Source organism: Sphaerodactylus townsendi, linkage group LG05 (genome assembly GCF_021028975.2).
Source record: "Sphaerodactylus townsendi isolate TG3544 linkage group LG05, MPM_Stown_v2.3, whole genome shotgun sequence".
Classification (NCBI taxonomy): Eukaryota; Metazoa; Chordata; class Lepidosauria; order Squamata; family Sphaerodactylidae; genus Sphaerodactylus; species Sphaerodactylus townsendi.
The window spans coordinates 63,899,481-63,924,919 of NC_059429.1; the positions used below are offsets into that span (position 1 = coordinate 63,899,481).

Here is a 25,439-nt window from a genome sequence, read left to right on the forward strand (position 1 = left end):
CCTTGAATAAAATGGCTGTATTAGAAGGTGGACTCTATGGCAATATACCCTGCTGAGCTTCTTCCCCTTGACAAACCCTGCCCTTTCTAGACTTTATCCCAAATCTCCAGGAACTTGCCATACTGGAGTCCTTTTGGCAATCCCCTTTTGTTTTGCTTTGCATCTGCATGGCTAATGAAATATATTCTCTCTGAGAATCATAGAAAAGTCAGTTAATTAAGTGACACCATGTGAGATTGCTACTTTCATAAGCCTGTGTAAAAATGTGTCCATGTTAAGTAATGTCAATAACATGGACTTTAACTAATACCAAATAGGAAGAGGGATTTTGTTTTAGAAACAGAATTCATACATAATAGGCTAACTGTTTTGTTTGCCATTTTTTGAAATAATTGGCTGTGGAGTGGAGCACAAAAAAGATGATCCTGTGGGGATAAGAGAAAACTAGGACTCCCTTTGGGCTGCTTGAGGAGAATGCACATGCAGGAAATGCCACAGATTGCACTATATTCTATTGTTGCAATAAGCAAAAGGCAGCCTGATGAACAAGCTCAGGCTGATTGAACATCTGAAGTGCCTGGCTGAAAATGGCTCCCTGTTCTCAAATGGTGAACAGAAAGTAAGCTGAGTTGGTGGGTGTTCAGTCATCTCTAGGCCTTATACAATTGGTTTCAACTGTTTTCTCTGATAGCAAGGTCTCAGGTTGAAGTCCTCTACATGATGATCTATCCCTCAGCCAAGCCATGTGAATATCAGTGTGGAAAGTAAATTGGGTGTAGGATTCTATGCACGCTATAGGGCCCTTCTGCATTCAAAAGCAATCCTTTTGAAAATCCCAGGTTGGAGCCCTCCCCAGTGAACGGCCAGGCAGGAGGTGCTTTATTTCTCTCCCTTTCACCCTGTCCTCCATGGTGAGGGAGAAGCTGCCCACCATTGCCCAGCCATTGAAGGGAGGCCCCTTTTCCTTTTTTAAAAAAAATATTGCAGCTCAAAACTGCGTAGTTACACAGGTGTATGGTAGGACATCGGTATGACTATGGGGGTTCATTTCAGCCTGCCTGCATAGCTACACATGCTTTGCAGGACAAAAAAAAAGAAAGAGAGAAGTGTCTCTATACAAAGGTGTGATAGCAACCTGAATTGTTTCTGTAATTTTATGCCAATAAAAGGTGAACGAACGAACGAACGAACGAACGAACGAACGTTTCTGTGGCTTCCAATAGCTGCCTGCATTAGTCGCATGTGAATTGGGAACCAGAAAAACGGGTTCCTTTTTCACTACTGCAACCCATTATACATTGGCCATGTGGAAAGGGACCTCAGAAAGCTTTAACCAAATCAGTGAAGTTTTCAGCTTGTGGTGCAATAAAATTCTTGAGGAATGGTTCACGCAATGGGCTTGTTATGTTAACCTACAGCCATGTAGCAAGCAACAGTATTTTTGAAGTGGGTGTTTTTTAATATTGAAAACATAACATTACAAAATAAAATGCCTATTACGAAGATATTGCAAAATATATTACATTATACCAATTTAGTGCTACCTTTTCTGCTGGCAGACAGGCATGGAATGGTGGTTCTTCCTGAACTTCAGACTTATCTGTGAAAAAAGTATGATTAAGCCAGAATAACTACCCAAACAAAAAGGAAGACAACAGCTGTTTTCGGTGGCCTAGGTCTTGATATTCAAACTGGCCACCTCAGTTGTGAAAGGTGACTGAACAGATGTGCTAAGGTCTCAGACCTTTTTTTTCTTCCGCTTTGTTACTGAGTATAGAGAAGCTAATTGTGAAGAACCAGAAATTTTGTGCATCATTTATCACTATATTAGTTATTATTCTGGGAGTCTGAAATCCAGTCAGTTTTGGCCAAAATGATCTGTCTTGTTTTTTGCCCTTGGGCCATTTGGGATGTTGTTCTATAGAAGAAATATGATATAAAAATTCAGAATGTGCTGTTCAATTAAAATGCTGTTATGTTGGAAAACTCTGTATTATCACGCACAACTTTGAATAGATGGACGGAGAAAAATATTGGCATCTAGTTACAAAATGTACTCCGATAATGATTCTAACACTGCCATTTTTTGGCAGCACTATGAATACTATATATGTTTTACTTTCACCATTAGCAGCTGAATAATGTCTATGTACCCTGTTTCCCCAAAAATAAGGCTTATCCCAAAAATAAGCCCTAGCATGATTTTTCAGGATTTTTGGAGGATGCTTGAAATACAAACCCTACTCCAAAAATAGCCCCTAGTTACAGATTCCCCAGCACAGCTGATCTGGTCATGTGGGGGGTGCAGAATCATGGAAAAAAATAAGACATACCCGGAAAAAAAGCCCTAGCGCATCTTTTGGAGCAAAAATTAATATAAGACCCTGTCTTATTTTTGGGGAAACACGGTATGTAATCAACAATTAGATTCCATTGAATAACCGAAGACACTAACATAAAGGTCTTACCAAAATGATTAAAAATGAAGCAAAACATGCCATTTAAATCATAGGAGGAAGACTATACAAAAAAAGGATAATGATTGCAGTTTGATTACTATATAGAAAATATACTTAGTTCACATTAAGCCCCTGGTAATTGGAAGTATTTAAAAATAACAGTGCTGTCTATTCTTCATTGATTAAAAAGGTCACTGGCAAACCAATGCATCGCATTCATTCTGCATTTAAGGCTACTAAAGCAGACATGGAGCAGATACATAAAGTCTTCTCATTTACTCTTCTTTCAAATTTCTGTTGATATGCAACACTGCCAAAATTGTCATATTAAGAACTATACATCGTAGTGCTCTTTTGAAAGGCTTTGGATATAGCTCTTTACTTACTCAAGGCCAGTTCACACCAGGGGCATGTCTACAGAAAATGGCACTGGGGGCAAGAACTAAAATTGTGCCTCCTCCACTCCTGACACCATATACCCATTTTTTAAAGATAACTGTATCAAAGCAGTGCCCCTGTGTTCCCTGCAATAGCTTCACACGCACGTGTCTCCATTGATATGCACTATAGACAAAAAAAATCAACTCTACAATATATTGGAATTTCCAGCCTTGTTTGCATGCAGCAGGAGCACAATAGTAGGGAATTCTGGGAAGCTGCACGAACATTCTAAAGGTGACAGTTAAAATCCGTTAGTAGTGTTCTGCTCCTTTAAGGATCTCAGTCGTTCTTGTTTCCCTTACAGCCAAACCTGGCCTTGACGGAGATTCTTTTGGCCGGGCGTCCGGCCAGGACCTGCACCAACCTTGTGAGAATGCTTATCTCGCTTTCACATAGTAGAATTCCGTTCTCATGAGAATGGAGCCGGGGGGATGGGATAGTCAGCATTATAACCTGTTGTTTGAGCGGGGTTGCTCATTCCTGCCATGTCGTGTGTGTGTGCTTTCCAGGATGTCTGAATAAACGGACTCTATAATCAAAAGCCTTTTTATTTCTAGTTCTTTGGAATTCTTTTACATTATGGCAGGTGGAATCCAACTCATTTTTTTCTCTTTGATTGTGTTTGGATCTCTTGGTGTTCTGAACACGTGCAGAGATTGAGTACTCTTGATCTCATGGAAGGCAACGATAAGCCCCGGCCCATAGAGGGTTTCGAGCCTTCCCTTCCAGACTCCGAGGATTCCGGATGATCCGCCATTTCGCTGGTGACTCTCCCACCTCGGTCCAGTTCGAACGCTCCCCTCTTCTTCCCTTGGGACGCATCGGTATTACGCTGTTCAGATCGGGGAGATGCATGAGAGTTTGGGCGCTTATCTATGGATCGAAGCCTGTTGATCGGTTCAAGCCCGTTTCCACCCTCGACAACGCAGTGTGGGATTACAAAACCCCAGATGCAGCCAGTCCCTGAGGTGGAGTTAGGGATATCGAATCGGCCTATCGCCATTCATGCTGACACCCAAGAATCCATTGAAAGGTTCCTGGACAAATACTTCAATGATATTCCCAAAGATCAAAATGGTATAGCAGGCACCGGAGCTCGTCCCAAAGTTACAGCGGAAGCTGGGACGATGACAAGGGTAGCTGGATCGATGATCGGAAGAGGGTTCCACACCACCTCGGCAGTTCCAAACCCGGGAGCGAACGAAATGAAAGTGGGTGAAATCCGTGGAGCAGCCGGAGGCAATGGAGGAAAACTTCATCGGAGGAGAAACTGGATCCCCATCCTCGACCGCTACTTCCAGTGCCCTCGAAAGAAAATTGGGACGAGCGGTGGCTATGCCGCGTGGACGCCAAACTTGCCTGGGAGCTTGAAGCTAACTGTGGGAAGAGGAGCGAAAAGTTCGTGCAACAGGACCGCGGAAGTGAGCAAACGCAAGGTTAAATCCAAAGTGGAGTTGGACCGCGGAAAGAGAAGCGCTGTGTCACCAGTATCAACAGGAATCTGACGATTCATGACTAAAAAGTACTGACTTCCGGTCCAAAACTGGATTTACAGCGCCAGCGCCAAAGCATCAAAAGCCATCCAAACCCAGAATGAACTGACTTTAGCTTCCGCTCAACGCAGACGAAAGTGCTGTCGTAAATTCGATTCGAGAATAAAGCAGCTTTGCACGCTAATTCAATTCGCGATGCCTTAACACGCATAGCAAAGGGAATTACTGAACGGGAGCAAACCCTCTATCGAAGTCGGCAACGCGAGATGTTGGTTTGAGCCCCAGTTTTGGTGCTCTACACCTTTCGCCCCCGCACCGGCGTGTCTCCCCCCTGCCGGAGCAAGCTCAGCGCCTACGGCCCGGTTCCAGTTTCTTTTCAACCCAGGGCATCTCCTCAACCCCCTGTTTCCCCAGCATCCTCCCTACTACTATCCAGTACAACAACCAGGTTACATGCAGCAAGCAACCCCTAAACACTTACCTAGAGGTATGCCGCATTGAAAGAGGGTTCTGCAGACCCCATCCCAGCTCGCTTTTGATGGGCACCCGCGATCTAAACTTCCTTACTTCATCCTGCAACTCGATGCCCATATGCAAGGAGTGCTTCATGATTTATATCGTTTCTTGGTAAACGCCGAAAAAATACGTCAGACATTGGGTCAGTGTTGGATGGGTAGCCGTCATTGGAGTGGTTTGTTACTCTTTATGAATTGCAGATGGGGACGATACCCGCACGGTAGCGGGCTTCCTCCAAGCGTTGTGCATTCGGTTCCAAGATCCCAATGCTGAAAACGATGCCATCCGTACAGTAAAACCATCCAACAGGGCAACCGCTCCTTTAAGCTGATTTTGCCTCGGTGAATACAGCTAGCTGCCAGTGCAGTAAACTTTCTCTCCGACTGGCCTGAGCGATGAAATGCGCAGTATTTCTCTCGAAGCTATGGACATTAAACTGCGTGGAAACAGTGATCCTTATTCGATCCCGCGAAACGCCATGGATTGATCGAACTCGGCTCGCAGAGGTTGCTGCCCGCCTCGCTCTATGCCCGCGACTGGAGGTCACCCACTCAAACCAGCCACGCCAAGCTTCTGCCGGCTGCTAGAAAACCAAGCCCGGCTGGTAGCGCCAAGACCACGCCGGAACGCCATCGCCGTTTGGGATTGTGCGTCCTTTACTGCGGAGGCCCCGGCCAATTGGCTGCCAACTGCCCGAAGAAGCAGAAGCCTCCCCTCCCGGGGGCCCGCGACTCTTCTGCCATCTCCACTTCCAAATCCAGCCTGCCAACCTCAAGGGTCGCCCAAAGCTACATTTCCGATGAGTGAATTGACGAAGAGGAAGAAACCGCGCTTAGTCTTCTTTCAGCAGCACCCAATGGATCTTAATCCTTCCCCTGATGCGTGAGTGAAGGCAGCGCCGCCCATTACTATTTTGACTTCCTTAGCCAACCCAAGTAAACGCACACGCATTTTGGCCTTCTGCACTTGTGGGACTCAGGCGTTGCTCCCACTGTCTTATGAAACCGCTAGTGGTCGAGGGAACTCCGTTTAGACCGAAGTTCCCTTTGGTGAAGCCCATTCCTTTCACCCAAATGGATGGTAGCCCACTGGGAGGTGAGGGTCTGGCCCGGTTCAAAACCCAACCGTGCTTCGGGCCGCTGCAACCATACATTGGGAAAAGATTTGTTTCTATACTTGCTCCAGTTGCAAAGCACTCCATTGTATTAGGTATGCCATGGCTACTTCTGCACAAACCAACCTTTCGCTTTGGAAGCGAACGAATCCTTTCAATTCTCGTGATCCCCCCTGCGGAGGTCAGCTACATGGATGGGGGTTAAGATCCCATCGGTAGGGGAGGGGGAAGCTTGTAACGATCTCTCAGCAGCTTTCAATCGCACTGTTACGGCTCCCCTTGCCGAGAGAGATCCCAAAGGCATGTATCGTTGTTCCTATCCAGAGTTTTCCAGGAACAGGAGCGCGATCAACTTCCCATAGTAGATACCGATTGCAAGACCCTGCTAGCAAACCCCGGAGCTTCTCCACTACCTAAGTGGTAGGATCTATCGTGATGAGTCCCATCGAGGAAAAGGAGCTCCGCGACCTTCTTAGATAAAAAAATTTAGCCCGCTGGATCTGCATACGACGCAGCCACAAACACACCCATGGCGTCACTTCCTGTTTTATTCGCTAAGAAAAAAGACGGTTCGTTAAGACTTTCTGTACTGATTATCGTGGACTAAATGCTGTTTCCATCTCCTCGAAGTAACAAATATCTCTTACTGCCCTTAATAAAAGGACCTCTCTTGCGATTGCCCTAGGCAAAGGCCGGATTTTTACCAAATTGGATTTCAGAGCGGGAAGCTTATGCTATCGTAAACCGCGATCGCGGAGGGTATGGAACATTTAACAGGCATTCTAATACCAAATTCGGGCAATATGAATATTTTAAATAAATGCTCTCTTCGGATTAGCTAGTCCCAGGGGCCTTCATGGCCCTCATAAACTTAAGTATTACATGATTTGTTGTACAAGGAGTAGTCGTGATATTTGGATGATGTTTTGATTTACTCACAGACCCTGGAAGAGCATGGGAGTTTTAGTATCCAGGAAGTTTTGCCAACGTTACTTGATAACTCCCTCTCTTGCCAAGTTGTCAAAGTGTTGTTTTCACCAATCCTCCATAGACTACCTGGGCATATCGAATCATCCTCTCTGATCTGCGTCTAGGAAATGGACCCGGCTAAAGTGGTCGTTAGTGGTTGACTTCGGCCTGCCCCCTACCAATAGAAGTGGAATTGCAACCCTTCTGTAGGCTTTGCTAACTTCTATCGTGACTTCATTCTACCCTCTACTGCATAAACTTGCCCTACCGGCCACTGATCTTTTACGCTGACTAAAGGAAAGGACGCCTTTGCCGCCAAGCCTCGGGGCCCCCCTCCCCTGGCTATCGCAGTGAATGCCAATTAGCGTTCCAGCAGCTGAAAACAGCTTCACGCCAGTCTGAGCCAATTCTGACAATATCATCCTCGCATCTCCTGAGCCTTTCATCGCTCACGTGGATTGCTTCGACAAGGCGCTGGGCGCTGCCCTCTTTGCAGAAAAATAAATGCGACAATTAAATTCGGTACCCGTGTGCTTATTTATCCAAAAAATCTTTCTGGTTCCGGTAACTAAACTGACTGTCGGAGATAAGGAAACCGCTGCCATCAAACTTTAAGGCGTTGAGCACTTTGGCTTCATTGGTTAGAAGGAGCCGCTACCTCTTTCAAGTCTGGTCGGATCATAAAAATTTGGCTGGGCGCTTTCCACACCCCCCCCTCAAAAAAATGTCCGCTAAAACAATTGCTATGGGTTGATTTTTTTTTCTCGCTTTTCCTCTTTTACGGTCCATTTTTTCCCTGGTAAAAGCAATAAGCTGGTTGATGCGTTGTCCTTTCTCCCCGGGGAGGGGGGACGATCCTTCTAATACGGGATATTCCGACGCGACCGTTCTCTCTCCCTCCGCAGCTAGAGTTGGCTGTCACCAGCTCGCAATCATTCCACGCCTCCCCAGCGCCCATATCCCAGTTTCATTCCGTCTCCCCTTCCTCCAGGGGAATTCAAGGAGGCCGAGGGATTACGCTGGAAAGCCGCACGCCAACATAGAGGAAAAGATGCACAGCTGCGGCTTTGGAGGATGGTGTCTGGAAAAGGGGGGGTGTTGGTAACGTTCCTCCTCCCCTTCCGAAAAGCAGGTTCTTCAAGCTACGCCATGACGCTTTGTCAGGCTGGCACTTCGGGTTTGTGAAAACCCTTCATCTAGCCCGCCGCCAGTTTCCTTTGGCGGTTTTCCCGCTTCTATGTGCAAGGACGTTGAGTCTTACATAAAAGGGTGTTCCATATGTGCGGAGGCCAAGTCAATACCGGGAAAGCCTCATGGATTACTGAAACCTCTCCCCGTTGCCTCCCGACCCTGGCAGGTTATTTCAATGGATTTTATCACTGAATTGCCGGACAGTCACAGGAACACTGTTTTGTGGGTGGTTGTGGATCTCTTTTCCAAACAAGCGCATTTTATTCCTTGCACCACCATACCTTCAGCTCCCAAACTAGCCCGGTTGTTCATTCCACACATCTACCGCCTGCATTCCTCTCCTGAGAAGGTGGTATCGGATCGTGGCCCCCAATTCATTTCTCGATTTTGGAAGGCTTTCCTGGAGTTACTGGGAACCACACCAGCAGTTGCCGCCCCCTACCACGTTCATAGTGACGGGCAAAGTGAACGGACGAACAGAACACTAGAGCAATATTTACGTTGTTATACAAACTACCATCAGGACAACTGGTGTGAATTGCTTCCCTTCGCAGAGTATGCTTACAATAATGCAATTCATAGCAGTACGCGGAAAACCCCATTTGAAGTAGTCTCTGGTCGATCCTTCCCGCCGTTGCCCCAGCTGCCGGCGGAGGTATTGCAGCCACCAGAATTCAATCAATGGATTTTGTCACTAGCTGAAGGCTGGAAAACAGTTCAGTCTACCTTAAAACAGGCTCAAGAAGCCCAAAAGTTTCAGGCAGATAAACATCGCTCAGAATTCCCTTTACGTGTTGGGGCTTGGGTTTATTTGTCCACTAAAAACCTTCCAGACGTGCACAAATATTCAAAACTTGGCAAGAAATTTGTGGGTCCCTTTCGGATTACAAAAGTGATCAATGATGTTACTGCTCGCTTAGATCTGCCTAATTCACTAAGTAACATTCATCCCGTCTTTCATTCCAGCTTGCTCAAGGAGGCTCCCGCTTCAGATGCCTGGCACGACCCTCCGGAGACACCCCCGCCAGTTATAATTGATGGACACAAGCATTATGAAATAGATGCTATCCTGGACTCTCGCTTCTTTCGCAAACGTCTGCAATATTTAGTGTCATGGGTTGGTTATTCCTCTGGTCATAATCAATGGGTGTATAAGGAGAATATTGATGCCCCCTCGTTAATTGCTGCATTTCACCAAGCTTTTCCAAACAAGCCGAGGGGGGAAAAAGAGGGGGAGATTTCTTTAGGAGAGGCAGAGTGTAAGGATCTCAGTCATTTTGTTTCCCTTACAGCCAAACCTGGCCTTGACGGAGATTCTTTTGGCCGGGCGTCTGGCCAGGACCTGCACCAACCTTATGAGAATGCTTATCTCGCTTTCGCATAGTAGAATTCCGTTCTCATGAGAACGGAGCCGGGGGGATGGGATAGTCAGCATTATAACCTGTTGTTTGAGCGGGGTTGCTCATTCCTGCCATGTCGTGTGTGTGTGCTTTCCAGGATGTCTGAATAAACGGACTTATAATCAAAAAGCCTTTTTATTTCTGCTCTTTGGAATTCCTTACAGCTCCCTCACTAGCTTGCTCTGACTAAGTGAAAAGATGTTCTCTGTACTGTTGTAAACCAAATGCTATGTAAAAGTGCTCTGACTAAAAGATATTGTATCGCAACCAAACTGTAACAAACTATGAGCCGTGCATGTAACTGTATTTGTGATACTTTGTTAATGTATATACTGTACAGTGGAACCTCGGTTTTCATTGCCTTCGTTTTTCATCGGTTTCGGTTTTCATCCATTTTTTCAGTGAAAAATTTGTCTTGGCTTTCATTGATTTGCCTCGGTTTTCATTGATTTGCAGTAAGGTGCAGGGGTTTGTGGAGAAAAATCACCCGGACAAAGCTGTTGCAGGCCATGTCTGCAACTTGTTTAATGACAATGTCTTCCCCCATTTCAGACAAATCTTAAAGAGGCGTCAGAAACAGACCTCTTTGAACAGCTTTCACGTGGAGAGGCAGGCCTTGGCCCGCCCCTTGGGCATCAGATTTATCCGGCCATGGCGTGGAGCAGCCAGGCGCCACCAGGCAGGACTCTTGGCCCATTAGGTGGCTCAGCTGCTGCCTGAGGGGCGGGCCAAGGCCTCCTGGGCAGCACCTGGCTACTCCGTGCTATGGCCGGGTCGCAGCCTGCCCCTCGGGCAGCAGATGACCTGGCCGTAGCATGGTCCATATTAGCATTATGTGAACATCCATGAAGCTGCCTCATACTGAAGAGAGATCCAGGAAGGGCGGGAGGGGGACAGCATGAGAGCAAACAAAGGAGAGTGATTCAGGAAGGGGGAAATAGCATGGAGAGCAAATGAAGGACAGTGAAGTGGGGAGAGCCCAAAGAGCAAATGAAGGAGAGTGATCCAGGAAAGGGGGGGGGGAAGCTGAAAGTTCCTTTCCAGTAAAAGATTTCTTCACAGTTACCGGGGTGAGCGAGAGAGGTGCAGGAATTGGGGGGGGGGCAAGGTGCAACCAGGTACAAAGGCCACCTGGGCAGGAGGCAGGAACATGCCCTGGAACTCCAGCATCAATGCTGGCTGGTGGAGTGGCTCCCTGAGCACCCCCCCCCATGCCAACATGCACCTCTTCTCATCACCCTCTTTGCCTGTGCCCTGCAGCTTTCAGCAACAAAGGCCATCTCGGCTGGAAGGTAGGCATTCTGAACCTGTCTCTGGCTGGCAGGAAGGTTCCATGTAGCCCTGCCAACACGCTTGTAGGTCTCTTTCAGGAGCTAGGCTTTTTTCCCCATCTCCCTACCCTGTGCCCTCTCTTGTTGTGCCATGCCATCCCTCACTGTTGTTTCTTTGGGCAGGCAGGGCTGGGCATCTAGCCCTCCCTCCTGGTGCATGGTCCAGTCAGCTTCGTCTACTACTTCTTCTGTGCCCACCCCTGCTTTGTCACTGCTGAGATTCCACAAACTGTCCACCTACCACATGATACTGTCCAACCAAGGTTCTTTTGTTGGTCAGGGCTGGGGGGGAGGGGTCTGGCTTGCCTACTCACCATAGCAGCATCTCTAAAACTTTTGAGCTCACCATAATGTTTTGACTGGCCAGATGTTATTAAATAAAAATGGAGGGGGAAAGTAGATTTTTCAGGTCTAGATCTTAAGACTCAGCCTTGGCTGCATTTGTTTGTTGCTGCTGACAGGCTTGTAGTGTGATTTCTTGAGGGGTTAGATTGCAGTGCTTGAGTGGAGAGTCATCTCATTGGGGAAAAAAAATCCAGCAAGGAACAAATGTCACCCAGAGACCCACGTAAGAAGCATAGTGGTCTTTGCAGGCTGCAAGCAGAAGGAAGCGTTTGATATTCTTTATTTAACAGTATTTGAGATGAAGATGGTTTACAATTAGCAAAGCTGTCATGGTGCAGCATACCAGGAAAGTCCTTTCTGTAAAATGTGATGATCCAGGACCATAAAGGACTTTGTTAGTGATAAAAGATACCTTGAATTGAACCTGGCAACTTATGGACAGCCAGTGGAGTGATTGCATTGTGGTGTGATATGCGTGCTATGCGTAGGTCTGGATAGTAACTAAGCTGTGATGTCCTGTACCAGCAGAGGTTTCTGAGTTATGTTGTCCTTGAAAAGGCAAAATTTTGGGAAGGACTTTGTTTCTTGATGTTACCTTCTACATTAAAATAGGCACTCTGAGGATTGTACCTTATGGGTAAGGTAGTAACTTTAGCAGCAAATTTAGAAATAAAGTTCATTCAGTACAAATAACACATTTATCCAAGCGGAAGAATTAACAGATCAGGACAATGAATTGATTCCAAATGCATGAGCAAGTTACTTCATTGAGATGAAACAGCAGAAAAAATGGGAAAAGGCAGATGAAAGAGTTAGGTGTAGAGAGATACGTCTGCTGATCCTGGGCTCTATGAAGAAGAGATTCACATAGCTGAGTACCTTGTAAGTATAACAAAAGGGGAAAGCTGGGCTATTTCTTGGATTCAGTAGTTGTTTCAAGCTACATAAAACTAGGAGCTTTGGAGTTTGTCAGTTCTTAAATCCTGAGGTTTCTACTTGGCAAGATAATGGACACAATGGTTAGGTACCATATATACTTGTGTATAAGCCAACCTGTGTATAAGCCGAGGCACCTATATTTACCACCAAAACCTGGGGAAATATATTGACTCGCGTATAAGCCGAGGGTGGAAAATGCAGCAGCTTAGTTAGTTTAGTTTATTGGATTTGGATACTGCCCCCCCCCCCCAGGGCTCAAGGCATGGCTTGGGCTCCTCTCTTGCACGGAGGTCGCTGGGCTGGCTGGGGAAGAGGGGAAGATCTCCCCTCTTCCCCAGCCAGCTGGGCAGCCTCCGTGGAAACGAGGGGTGCCCAAGTCAGCAGCCCTCGACTGGGGCTGCAGGCTTGGGCTCTCTTGCACGGAGGTCGCTGGGCTGGCTGGGGAAGAGGAGAAGATCTCCCCTCTTCCCCAGCCAGCTGGGCAGCCTCCATGGAAACGAGGGGTATCCAAGTCAGCAGCCCTTGACTGGGGCTGCAGGCTTGGGTGCCTGTCTTGCACGGAGGTCTCTCGGCTGGCTGGGGAAGAGGGGAAGATCTCCCCTCTTACCCAGCCAGTTGGGCAGCCTCCATGACTCACGTATAAGCCAAGGGGGGCATTTTTCAGCCTGGAAAATGGGCTGAAAAACTTGGCTTATGCACGAGTATATATGGTAAGTACAACCAAAGTGATTCAGAATGGGATACACTATGTATAAATACTACATACATTACATATTAAATATTTTTTCCCATCAAGTTACATCTGACTAGTGACAACACCATAGGGTTTTCAAAGTAAGAGATATTTGGAGGTGGTTTGCCATTGCCTGCCTCCCTGACCCTGGTATTCCTTGGAGGTCTTCCATCCAAATGCTAGCCAAAGTCAGAACTGTGACTAGCCTAGGGTCTCCCAGCAAGATTCCGTAGCACATGGGAATTTGAATCTGAGTTCATCAGATCCTAATCTGACACCATAACCGTTATACCATGGATACACTTTATATAAAAATACTACATAAATTGCACATTAAATTCTTACAACATGTATATGCCGTTTATATGTAAAATAGACATATTACCGTATATACTCGTGTATAAGTCGACCCGCATAAGTCGAGGCACCTAATTTTACCACAAAAAACTGGGAAAACTTATTGACTCGCGTATAAGTCGAGGGTGGGGAATGCAGCATCAATTGAGGCATCAGTAGGTTAAATGTTTTTGAATATTTATTTCAAAGAAAAACAGTAAACTGGCTCTGTAAGTGGAAAAGAGGGTCAACAAAAGGCAATGTAGTCTCAACAATAAACTCTTAAAAAAGTACAAAAACCTTAGCTCCTAACCAGCAAACTGTAAGCTAAAACACAAGAGTTAAAATCACTTCAAAACTGGATTCCCTCATCATCATCTTGTATGTCCAAATGTAATATCCCAACTTATAGATTTTAAGAGGGATATTATCAGAAATGATAAATCTACTATTAGCTTCCATTGTAGACAATGGGGGATGGGGCATCCCCTTTGGGGGTCAATAACTTTGGATCCCCTGACCCAAACTTCACCAAACCTGGCTGGTATCGTAAAGAGACTCTCCTGATGAGACCAGCCAGGTTTGGTGAAGTTTGGTTCCGAGTGTCCAAAGTTATGGACCCTCAAAAGGGTAGCCCCATCTACTAATAGCTCCCATTGTAAACAATGGGGAATGGGGGCACCTCCTTTGGGGGTCCATAACTTTGGACCCCCTGAACCAAACTTTACCAAACTTGGCTGGTATCATCAGGAGAGTCTTCTGAGGGTACCCTGAAATTTTGGTGCCCCTGGCATAAAAACCGCGCCCCCTGCTGGCCGGCAAAGTAAAAACACAAAAAAATTTAATGACTCGCATATAAGTCGAGGGGAGCTTTTTCAGCATTAAAAATGTGCTGAAAAATTCGACTTATACATGAGTATATACGGTATTCTGATTTACTGATGTACAGTGGAAAGATCTGGTATGAGGAAATTTTTAAAAGACATGAAAATAATGGACTGTAGGCTCCGTTTGCACAGGAGAGAAACAAAACTGTAATGGAGCTTTTGTGTCAAAATAGCAGGAAAATAAATTCAGAACCATCCCAATATTATAATCCTTGCAGTGATATTACATAGTTCTGAATAAAGAGGCTATCAATATATTTAAAAAAATCACCCCTAAAGTTAGTCAACTGTAGATTGCGCTTGCTACCTAACTGTTTAGCATATTTATAGTGTACATGAAAAGAAAAGTAATACACAAAAGATCCCTTAATTACTGTAGTAGTAGTGGTTGTAGATTTTGTGTTCTTTTCTTCTCCTTGCTTTTTCAAAACCAAAACACAATAGGAATATAATTCTTTTACCGCCAGGAGTAACTGTAAGAAGAGAAAAATATAAATGTGACCAGTGTTAGTAATTCCTGCAAGTGTGGGTGCTGCATAAACCTGAATTTAACCATAATTTATAAGAAACTTAACACATTGGTACAACTTGCTTGAAATATGTTAAATTAGGAAAATCACGAATAAATACTTGGACATAATCAGAATTATATGACTTGAAATTGACCCACTTAGCATAAAATGTGCCCATGAAACCTCTAGCTAATAGCATACTAACCTGGCATTGCAATACTCTATCATACTGTGCACTAATCTGTATGCAAGTATTAAATTAAATTATTAGGTGGTTTTCTCATAAAAAATGAAAAGAAGCATGTGGAAAAATTCAGCAGTAAGTAGAACCTGCTATTGATGGCTCAGGTGAGGGTCTAGAAGAAAAATCTTGACATCAGGGAGTCAGCATATCAAAGGCTGCAGAACTGTTCCTATGAATTGTGTGGATAGTAAATGCCCATTTCATTAAGGGAAAGCATAAAATAGCTTATTGGCACTAGGCTTGGTCAATGCCCTAGAAATTCAGTAAAATTTGGATTCAAATTTATTCGGGCATAAAATTATCTGTATGCCCGAATAAGACAAATAATGTATTTGGATATACCCAAATATTCGGGTATACCCGAAAAATTCAGGTCCGACTTTTTAAATTTTTGGGTGTTTCTTTGTGTTGCGACCTGCAGGGGGCACATCTTTAAAGCTAGTGGCACCAAAAGCATAAGCATAAGCATAAGCATTTTATTGTCATTGTGCACGCACAACGAAATTTAACAAAAATTCAGGGTATCATCCAGAGACTTTCCAGATGATACCAACCGAGTCTGGTGAAGTTTCGTTCAGGGGATCAAAAGTTATAGACCTCTAAATTGGGTGCCCATCCCCCATTATTTCCAAAGGGATCTAATAGGAGATGGGGGCTACCCCTTTGAGGGTCTATAACATTGGCCTCCCTGAACCAAACTTCACCAAACTCAGGTAGTATCATCAGGACAGTCTCTGTATGAGTCTCTGAAATTTTAAAGCCACTAGCTTTAAAAAGTTGCCCCTGAAAGGCACCCCAAGAAATTGCCCAAGATTCTCTGCTCTGCAGTGCCTTGGCACCATTGTACCCAATGGGGAATTTCTGTGCAGGCTGCACATTTTTGAAGATAGAGGCACCAGAATTTCAAGGTGGCTCCAGGAGGCCCTCCTGGTAATAGCATGCAGGTGCAACAAGGGACGCTTATATTTACCAGGCGAGGGAGAGATATGATCCCACCACTAGCCACCAATTGTAACGGGGTCACCTTATATTCAAGGGCTAGGGATAGATATCATCCCACCGCTAGCCACCACTTGTAACAAGATGGGTGGTCTTCAATCAAGGTTCCCATTAAACTGACCAGTAGGGTTTTCCTTTGCCACCCAAAATATCCCAGGCTAGTGTTCAGGGATCTTCTTTTCACTCTGCTGCCACCATAAAAAGAGAAGAAACTAGGAATCCCAAAAACTTGCTGCTGGCTGCCAAATATAATAAAGGGTCCCATCTCACATTCACTCTTGGTCTGAGGGGAATGTCCTTCAGAGTCCCATGTACAAAAATGGAGGGAACTCAAAATTGGCTGGGATTCTAGTTTCACAGACAGGCACTCTTCAACCTCTCACACGCAAACGCAGACTGGCATGAGGGTAACTTGAACACAGTAATTGAAATTTATTTTAAAAAACAAAAGAAAGGCTTCTTAAATTGGCTCAGACAGGTACTAATGCTTGATGGTTTCAGAGAGGTTCTTTTTACTTAAAAATTACAGAGCTTCAGATGTTTCTTAGGTTTCACACATACACAGACACACACAGGTGTCTCTTCAGCAAGTGGTGTAGGAGGTTAAGAGCTCGTGTATCTAATCTGGAGGAACCGGGTTTGATTCCCGGCTCTGCTGCCTGAGCTGTGGAGGCTTATCTGGGGAATTCAGATTAGCCTGTGCACTCCCACACATGCCAGCTGGGTGACCTTGGGCTAGTCACAGCTTCTCGGAGCTCTCTCAGCCCCACCCACCTCACAGGGTGTTTGTTGTGAGGGGGGAAGGGAAAGGAGATTGTCAGCCCCTTTGAATCTCCTGCAGGAGAGAAAGGGGGGATATAAATCCAAACTCCTCCTCCTGCTCCTCCTCCTCCTCCTCCTCCTCCTCTTCTTCTTCTTCTTCTGGAACGATTTTGCTTTAGGTCAGCTAAACTTCTTCACAGACACTAGTCCTTTCTGATCCACAACCCAATGAATACACTCACACAGCGTATGCCCAGTGAGATTCAGGCACACATAGTCTCCCTCTCTCACCCTAATCCCAATTTGGCTTCACGGCCTCTGGATTGGGCTTTTCCCAAGACTGGTGATACACAGTGTTATGGCAGGCTCTATGTCTGGACAGTCTTCACTGTCAAGCCCCTGACTGGCACGTCACCCTGCACCAAACTCAGGGCTTCCTCTCTCTGACAAGCCTCCTCAGCTTGCAGAGTGACTGGACTTCTGTCAGCCAACTCAGCTGAGGCAGAATCCTTCAGCTTCAGATCTGACAGACTGCTCTCTGCCAAACTCTGGCTCCTTCTGATCTCTGTATCAGAATCTCTTCAGAGAGTGTGTATCTCCTGACAGGCTCTGCACTGTCTACCCCCCCCCCCACCGCCCCCAGAAGCTACCTGGGTTTCGGCTAAGTTCTTGCCCCTCATTCTTTTCTACGACCTGTTTAACAGTGGGTCTACATCTGTTTGTGGAGTTGCAACTATCATGTTTCAGAAACACCTAATTAAATTGTATCCAGGAGTACAAATGCCCACCCTCCCAAATTATTTACATTCTTCTTTATTTGGAACCCTATATCTGAGTCTGTTTAGCACAATCTCTTGTACACAGTATTTTAATCAACTGACTTCTTGTCAGGTCTCAAACCCTGAAGCAATAAACGTACTCTGAGCCCTTCGGAGATAGGGCGGGGTATAAATATAAAATGAAATGAAATGAAAATTGTTGGCATCAAAGCACCCAGCTTGACAAAGCCAGTTTTGGGGAACCTGGCTTTTGCTACCCATTTTATTACAATGATTACCCCCCGCCTCCCTGTTTCCCAAGGAATGTGAGAAAGAGTTAGTTTGGAGCAGAGACGCCCCAAGGTCGACGAAAGATAGAGATAAAGCCACCTGGCATCCTGCCCCCACAGGACAGTGGAAACAACCCTGTTTCTTATGGGACTAGAGTGTCAGGGGAAAGCCTAGTTTTCTACACGGTGTGTGAAGCCATAAAGCAAAGATCAAGGAAAGAATGTCCCAGAATAGCAGCGATAACATATAGTAGGCTGGTTATATATATCTTAGAACGAGGTAGTTACATATATCTTGTAGCAGTTACATTTGGGAATGAATCTCAATCACTAAGTACAATCCCCCTGACAATGCATCTCAATCACTAGATACAATCCCCCTGACACTTCTTCAGTAAACAGTTCCCAGGTTGGTGTTCGATATCTAAATATATCCCCATATTATCTATCTGGGTTGCTTGATTTGATAATGCTCCCAGTTTCATCATCTCTCTGTACACCAACTGCTACTGAATAATTCTAATTAATTTACCCTGCTTTTAAACTCCTATCTCAAAAAACCACTTAAGTTTGGAGAAATGTTTTGAACTTGAATAAGTAAAATAGTAGAATATGATTCAAACTTGGAAAAATAAAATAGCAGAATATGATTTTTATTTTATTTATTGTACGTGGAAAATGATTTTTTGTGTTCTGTATCTAGTCAAAATGACAACTGATTCAACTTTAAAAATATGGGGACTGATAGTATTAAAAGTTTCTATAATGTTGTATTAAGCAGAGGTACATTTGTAGCACTGGGGGTGGGGGGAGGGTTTGGCCTTGGGAATGCTGCACAAAATAGGGATGTTTTTTTCTTGTTAATGTTCTGCCCAAGGGTGAGTGCCAGCAGTCTTTCTTATTTTTTTGTTTAACTGTCTCCTGTTGCCATTTTGACAATAGGAATGACAGTAGGGAGCAAAAATGAAAGGAGCCAATTCAAAGAAGCACTTTGCCACTGTTGTAATTTTGAAATCGACAGCATTTTTTAAAGTCTAAAGTCTCAGGGAAAATGCCGCTTTCCTCTTGGCCTCCTATTGCTTCTCCGGCAGGGAAAGACATTCAGTGATGTTGAGGAGACAGTAGGAGGCCAAAATGAAAATAATTTCTTGCTTGAAACATTGTATGGCTAAAGGAAAGTAGTGATTTTTGCTTGACATGGAAACAAATTATCAGAGTTCTCTACCTCCTCCTTGGCAAACAAGAGATGATAATAAATTTTAAATTTTGCTGCAGATAATTTTGTTAAACCAATTCAATTTTTCTCCAAAATTTTCCTTTTTTTTGGCTGGCATTATCTCCCAAATTGTTTATTTATTAATAATTATTTATTTGACTATTTGCCACCGTGGGATAGTGATTAGAAGCATCAGACTCCAATCTGGTGATTTTACTTTCTACTTCTCCACATGACCAGCAAACTCTAATCTGGTGAACTAGGTTTGTTTCCCTACTCCTACACTTGAAGCCTGCTAGGTAACCTTGGGATAGTCACAGTTCTCTCAAAACTCTCTCAGTCCCACTTACCATAGAGCAGGCCTGATGTCGCGGTTAAGAGCAGGTGGATTCTAATCTGGAGAACTGGGTTTGATTCCCCACTTCTCCACCTGTGGCAGAGGCTTATCTGGTGAATCAGATGTGTTTCCATACTCCTACATTCTTGCTGGGTGACCTTGGGTTAGTCACAGTTCTTTGGAACTCTTTCAGCCCCACCTACCTCACAAGGTGTTTGTTGTGGGAAGGGAAAGGAGGTTGTAAGGCCCTTTGAGTCTCCTTACAAGAGAGAAAAGGAGGTATGAATCCAAAACTTTTCTTCTTCTTCCTCACAGGGGTCTGTTGGGGGAAGCGAAGGGAAGACTATTTTAAATCATTTTAAGACTCCCTAAAGGTAGAGAAAAGTAGGATACAAAACCTAACTTTTTTTCCTTCTACTACTTACAACTGGTTTTTGGGGGAGGGGGAGAAATGACATTGAATTCAGTATATGTAGCCTCAGCTTCTGTGGGGTGGAACTTGGAATGACTCCTGCAAACAATTTAAGACAATTGTTTTTTACTTTTCACTTAATGAATCATATATCCACATAGAATTTAGTAATACAACAAAACCTTATTCAAGTTTAAGAATTGACTTTTTCCTTTTTCCTTTTTCACAGCTTGCCACCCCAAATCCATTCCTCTCCTCTTGTAGGTGGCCCAGAAGGTCTTCAGCTTCTCTCTGGAGACTTCTGCCTCTAGCTTCAGCCTAATGTTTTTGTGCTTCCCAGTAGCAAGCAGTGACCATGTATTTATATATTTACGCATACCCTTGTTTTCACCACAATAGGAAATCAAAGCAGTTTACAACTTCTTTCCTCCCTCATCCATTTTGTTCTCCCAATAATGTAGGTTTGTGTAAGAGTTACTTGTTCGAGGTCCCCCCATGAGATTCCATAGCAGAACGAACACTCAAATTGATGCTCTATCTTGTGATAAGTATTTAAGTGGCAAACTGCAACTGTCATGATAACAGCACTCCATGCATGGCAAACAGTACTGTAATTCGTTCAGCATAGAGCCACTATAAAGGCTGAGCATGTCTCTCCCTTCCCTGCTCCCTCAGTTAAAGAAACAGTAACCTTTAATTCTAAATCGGAAATGGCTCACTATATTTGGGCGGGATATCTTTCTTTAGCCTCTCCTGTAAACATCTACAGCAGATTGTATGGCTTCCAAATCGAATTGCTCCATTGTCCAGCTATTTTTAGAACTTTGGGTGCTTTTCCAAATTAACATTTTTCATGTAATTTTTTCCCAAAGTTATTTTTTAAACCAAAAGAAGCCTTCTCAGACTTATAGTCTGAGGAGAGAAGAGAGGCACATCTGTTACTGTCCCCTCATTTGCTGATACAAGAAATCTTCCCTCTATAGGGAAAGCAACATGGAGCATGTGATTTTTAAAAGACAAAGAGTAAAGCAAATAGGTCCACCTACTGCCTGTTTCTCTTCCAGTCTTCTCCATGTATTTAAGTATTGGGTCACATTTAGCTCTACTTTAAGTTTGAGCCATACCCCACTATGATTTCCCCCACTGAATCTGTTTTTGAATGGTTGAAGTTTATTGCTGAAACATGTATAGAATGATTTCAACATGTATAGAATGATTTCAAAAGAGCTACAGAATATATGTAACTAATCAATCACATCATGCTCAATCATGGGAAGTTGTCAGGCCTGCGCCATACTTGGCCTGGATCTGGCATGTCCACTCCAAGGCCACAGTTGGTCTTGCCATTATCTCTGGCTGAGGCTGAGAAGGTTTCCATTCTTCTGCATGTAACTAGTGAATAGTGCATTCCCCCTTATCTGCAATTTCCCGTAGGGGGGAATCGACTGTCTCAACAATAACTCTGTTTTCACCATCTATTCTTATGCAATGTTTTGCGAATGCGAGGGAAGGGGGACTATGGGTTGAGCAATATTACAACTTACAGTTATAAACTGGGGTTCAGACAGCAAAGCGGTAGCTTTAGCTTTCTGAACTTTGGGCTGACACAATTCCAATAAAGCTCTTGAAACTTTCCTGAGTCTTGTTTGCTGACTGGAGTAACAGACCCTTACACGGGTTAGATTAAGCTTCCACACCTCTCATTTTAGAAATGAATCACTGTATTCATTGTATAGCAATTTTAATCCATCTCCTCTTTCATTCTCTAAGCTTACATTTGTTGGGGTATGTGGGATTTTTTTTGAGAAAACAGGTATATAATTGGTTGGCATATCCTTTATTTATTTATTTTAACATAGGGAGTTTCTGGAGGTATATTTGTATTGGCATTGCAAATGTCCATCTGTTCAGCTAACAGATGATTTTCCAAGCCTAGCATTCAAAGAAAATTGTAGAAAAAGAAGTTAAACATAATTGCCTTGGGCTCTTAGGCTGTTTTTTTATATAACCATACACCTTTATCTTAAAAATCCTGTTTTCAAAATTAAAATTGATCAGTCACCTCTTTAGAACCAGAGTGTGAAATTTTATCATCTTTCTTCCCTTTCATTAGCCTGTAAAACCATGTACTCAGTCAGTGTCTTTCCCGACTGTCTTCCACTAAATACTCCTCTCACTGAGATATATCTAAAAGTTTAATCAAATGTAATTTATACAGAGGTCATCCCAGCAATTTTGGCCTCTTGTCTTAATCACATTTTTTTCTTTAGTGCTATTAAGGAATAATTTAATCATCTATTAGTCTAATAAAAACAAAATATAAAATGTATATTTGAGATTTATACTAGTATGTGCTTGGAGGGAAAAAAAAGTATTGAAAGCAAAATAACTACAATAACAACAAAACTCCCACACTAACCTTGATATACACGATTGACTTTGCTTTGATTGTTGTGATTGGTGTTGAGGGAGGCCTGGTTTAAAATGACAGATTTCAAATAAATACAGAAAATACCATTTTATTATACCCTTGGTGCTAGAAATTGAGATGTATAGATGCTTTTGAACATGGTGCCGCTGTTCACCTACTAATCATGCAAAGTGCTGTAAAAGCTCTCAGCCAGAGTTTACCATGAATGACAATGCTAAATAAAATTAAAGTACCACTGAAATGATAACCTAAATAACTTGAGGGTATGGTTAGAAGTATCGCTATATTCATACTAAGCATTAAAGGGTTTTTGTTTTGTTTTTAAGGCAACTTTAATGGAAATTCCCCCAAACTTTGGAACAATTTTTATTAGTATATTCTTGTTGGGCACAAATTCTCTTCTTTCTGAAGTCAGTAATTGTTTGGCTTGAAAAAAATGGGAGGAGGATCAGTTGCAGTGTGTTATGAGAAAAAAAGCACCCCAAATATATAAATTGTTCATGGACACATTTTATCAGCAGTAAGGAATTTCCTTCTGTTCTGTTAGTAAGCAGGTGTTGCAAGAACTCTGCTGGGAGAAGCAAGTTGATTTTGTTGACATGTGGAGACAGGAAGGGCTGCTTAGAGTTCACCTTGAATCTGAAGCAGGTGTCAGGAGCCATCTCAAACAAGTGGCTCAGCTATGTTACAGGACAAGTCCTGAGGGAAGGAGTTTTGGATGAAGCCAGTCATGATGATGGAAAAGACTAACAAATTAAAATCCCCACACAGTTTAAGATAATGAAAGACCACTTAATTAACTAGGTGACTTTTTGACACTGTGTCATATGATTAACTTACTATAGCACATATTGGTGGCATTGAGGATAACAAGAAGTCTGAGTGTCATTGGAAATATGAAAACATGAAGAAGTACAACATCTGTGTGGCAGAAATATTTTTTAAAGAAAAGGGAGTCGTTCATATATGCAGGAATGGAAACCACAACAGCAAGTGGTTGCCTGTAGTTCAGCCAGGGGGTAAGCTGTTGGAGGAAATCACACAGAATGGTGAGGTGACTCTCATCCTGGGGAGATAGTAATATGGCTGCTAAGGCAAAATCTACTTGTGTAGGTGTTTGATGGCCAGTTCTTCTGCCTTATTATCCTGGAAGCCTCCAGTCCAGGCAGTTCAACTGTATGGTTAATCTCACCAGCAGTTAGCATTACTTACCACCAAAGATTGTGAGTTCATCAGTGTGTTCCCCTTACATTCTGTGCTTATGATTTGGTGACAGAATATGTAGTGGTCTCCCTTCTTAGTACAAGTTGCATCCTAAGGGTTACTGATGTGAATAAATGCAGTGAGTGATCCCTGTATGTTACCATACCACACAAAGAGTCACAACTATAGAACATGTAAAGCTTTTACTAAACAACATCAAAAGCTGTTACAGACACTGACAGTATGGATGCCCGCTGCATATTCTGTGGCTAAGTCTCACATCTCACATCAGACTAGTGGCATTAACTGAGAACTATTAAGATGTCAGTGAAATGGTAGGAATGTACACAGAAACACTGCCATGATGATAGGATACCGTCAAGTCAGCAGGTAGGTACAGCTGTCTTCCCTGTTCTAATCTGGCTTTAACCTACCTTTCATTTGTGTAGCTTTCTTTTTCTCCTGGAGGCGACCTCGGGCATCCTGATTGGGTGATTTCCCAATCCATACTCAGGAAGGCAGGACTAAATTAATGTCACTTCCTGTGTGGGATTGGGATCACTTTCTGCTCCAGTTCGTTTCCTGCCTGAGCAGGGCGTGCAGGGCTTGGCATTAGCTCCAAGCTATTTCTTCTATTTTCTTCCATTTCTTCTCATTACTTCCAATTCTTCCTTCAACTTGTTTTCCTTCACTCTTCTGTGTTTTTTGTGAGTGCTCTCAGTGCTCCTGTCTCTACCCTCCCAGCTAAGTCTTTCCCGCCAATCGGGGCTGCCTCAAAATGGCCGCCACCTGATCCTTCTCCCCTCCTCCTTCTGAAACCTTCACAAGGACAGCTGCAGAGGGAACGAGGGCAGCCTCACGAGCAGGGTCGTGAGTGCTCGAAGTCTCAGACGCCTCTTTGGAGGCATTGGTTGCAACGGCGATGACTCATGCGGTCGTCGCGTCGACATCCCAGACGGCCGGCAAGAAAGCCGCGTTGAAGGGGAAAAAGGCAGGCGCAAAGAAGAGCGCCAAATGGCAGAAGCACCTTAGCGGCCAGACGGAGAGCGGGAGCACCAGCGCCCCTGTAAGGGCCGTGGATGGTGAAGCTCCCTACCCCCCCCCCCAGAATGCCGAAGAGGAGAAAATGGGGGCGGACAAGGCTCCAGCCAGCAGGCTGAAAATGTGCCCCACAGGGATCCTGAAACTGCCTCTGAAGACGGCAGTTCCACCCATCCCAGGCAAGATCGGACCAATGGGGGTGGTGGTGGAGAGACCAGTTAAATGCTGCTAATGCCCCATCCCTAACTGATGTCTCTTCTTGGGCTTCAGCCTTCCCTGATGCCCTTATGAAAATCTTTGAAAAGATCATCAGACAGGTCATGGACAAACGTGACAAAGAAAATCTTTCCAAAAGCAGGGGCAGGCATAGATCCTACCACAGGGAAAGCAGAAGGAGACGAAGATCTAGTTCTTCCTCCCAGTCTATCAGTCCCCGGCCCTCCACCTCCAAATTTAGGGACCCCCTCCTCATCCCCGGGGATGAAACCAGTGACGGGGAGATTGGGGAGTCATCCGACCATTTTTCTGAGGGGGAAGACGCCCCGATTGAGACCAATGAGCAATGCAAAAGGTTCTTTAAACAGGAAAACCTTGCAATGATGTTGACCAAAACCATTGCCGCCCTCGAATTACAGGACGCGGCAGACGCAGAGGACCCCATGGCAGACTCTCCTTCCAAAAAACCAGTTAAAGGATGCCCCAAAGGGGAAAAGGACATATTTCCCCAGTCTGAGGATACCCCCCAAGCCTTCCCTCTCCCAGAATATTTTGAGAGGCGAATGAGACAAGAGTGGCAAAACTTAGAGGCTAGCAGATCTTGCCCATCCTTCCTTAAAAAATTGTACGTGCTACAATTGTACGTGCTACATCCATGCCATGATCCAAACCCCCCTGGTGGATGCCCCTGTAGTGGCCCTCCAATCAGGTGGCCTGGTGACCAAGGATGGGGACGGCTCGTTGAGGGACCCATCTGATAGAAGGGCTGAGGTGTTCCTGAAAAGAATACATGATCGCCTGGCGCTTACCATCAGAGCCTTAGCCCCTTCCTCCACCATGGCAAGAGCCGCCATTGTTTGGGCC

At 44.4% G+C, this 25,439-nt stretch overlaps 1 protein-coding gene across 9 annotated transcripts in view; it reads left to right on the top strand.

Annotated features, from left to right (window-relative positions):
- DAB1 (DAB adaptor protein 1) overlaps positions 1-25,439 on the top strand; it is an 833,814-nt gene that overhangs the window by 689,897 nt on the left and 118,478 nt on the right. The window lies entirely within an intron of this gene.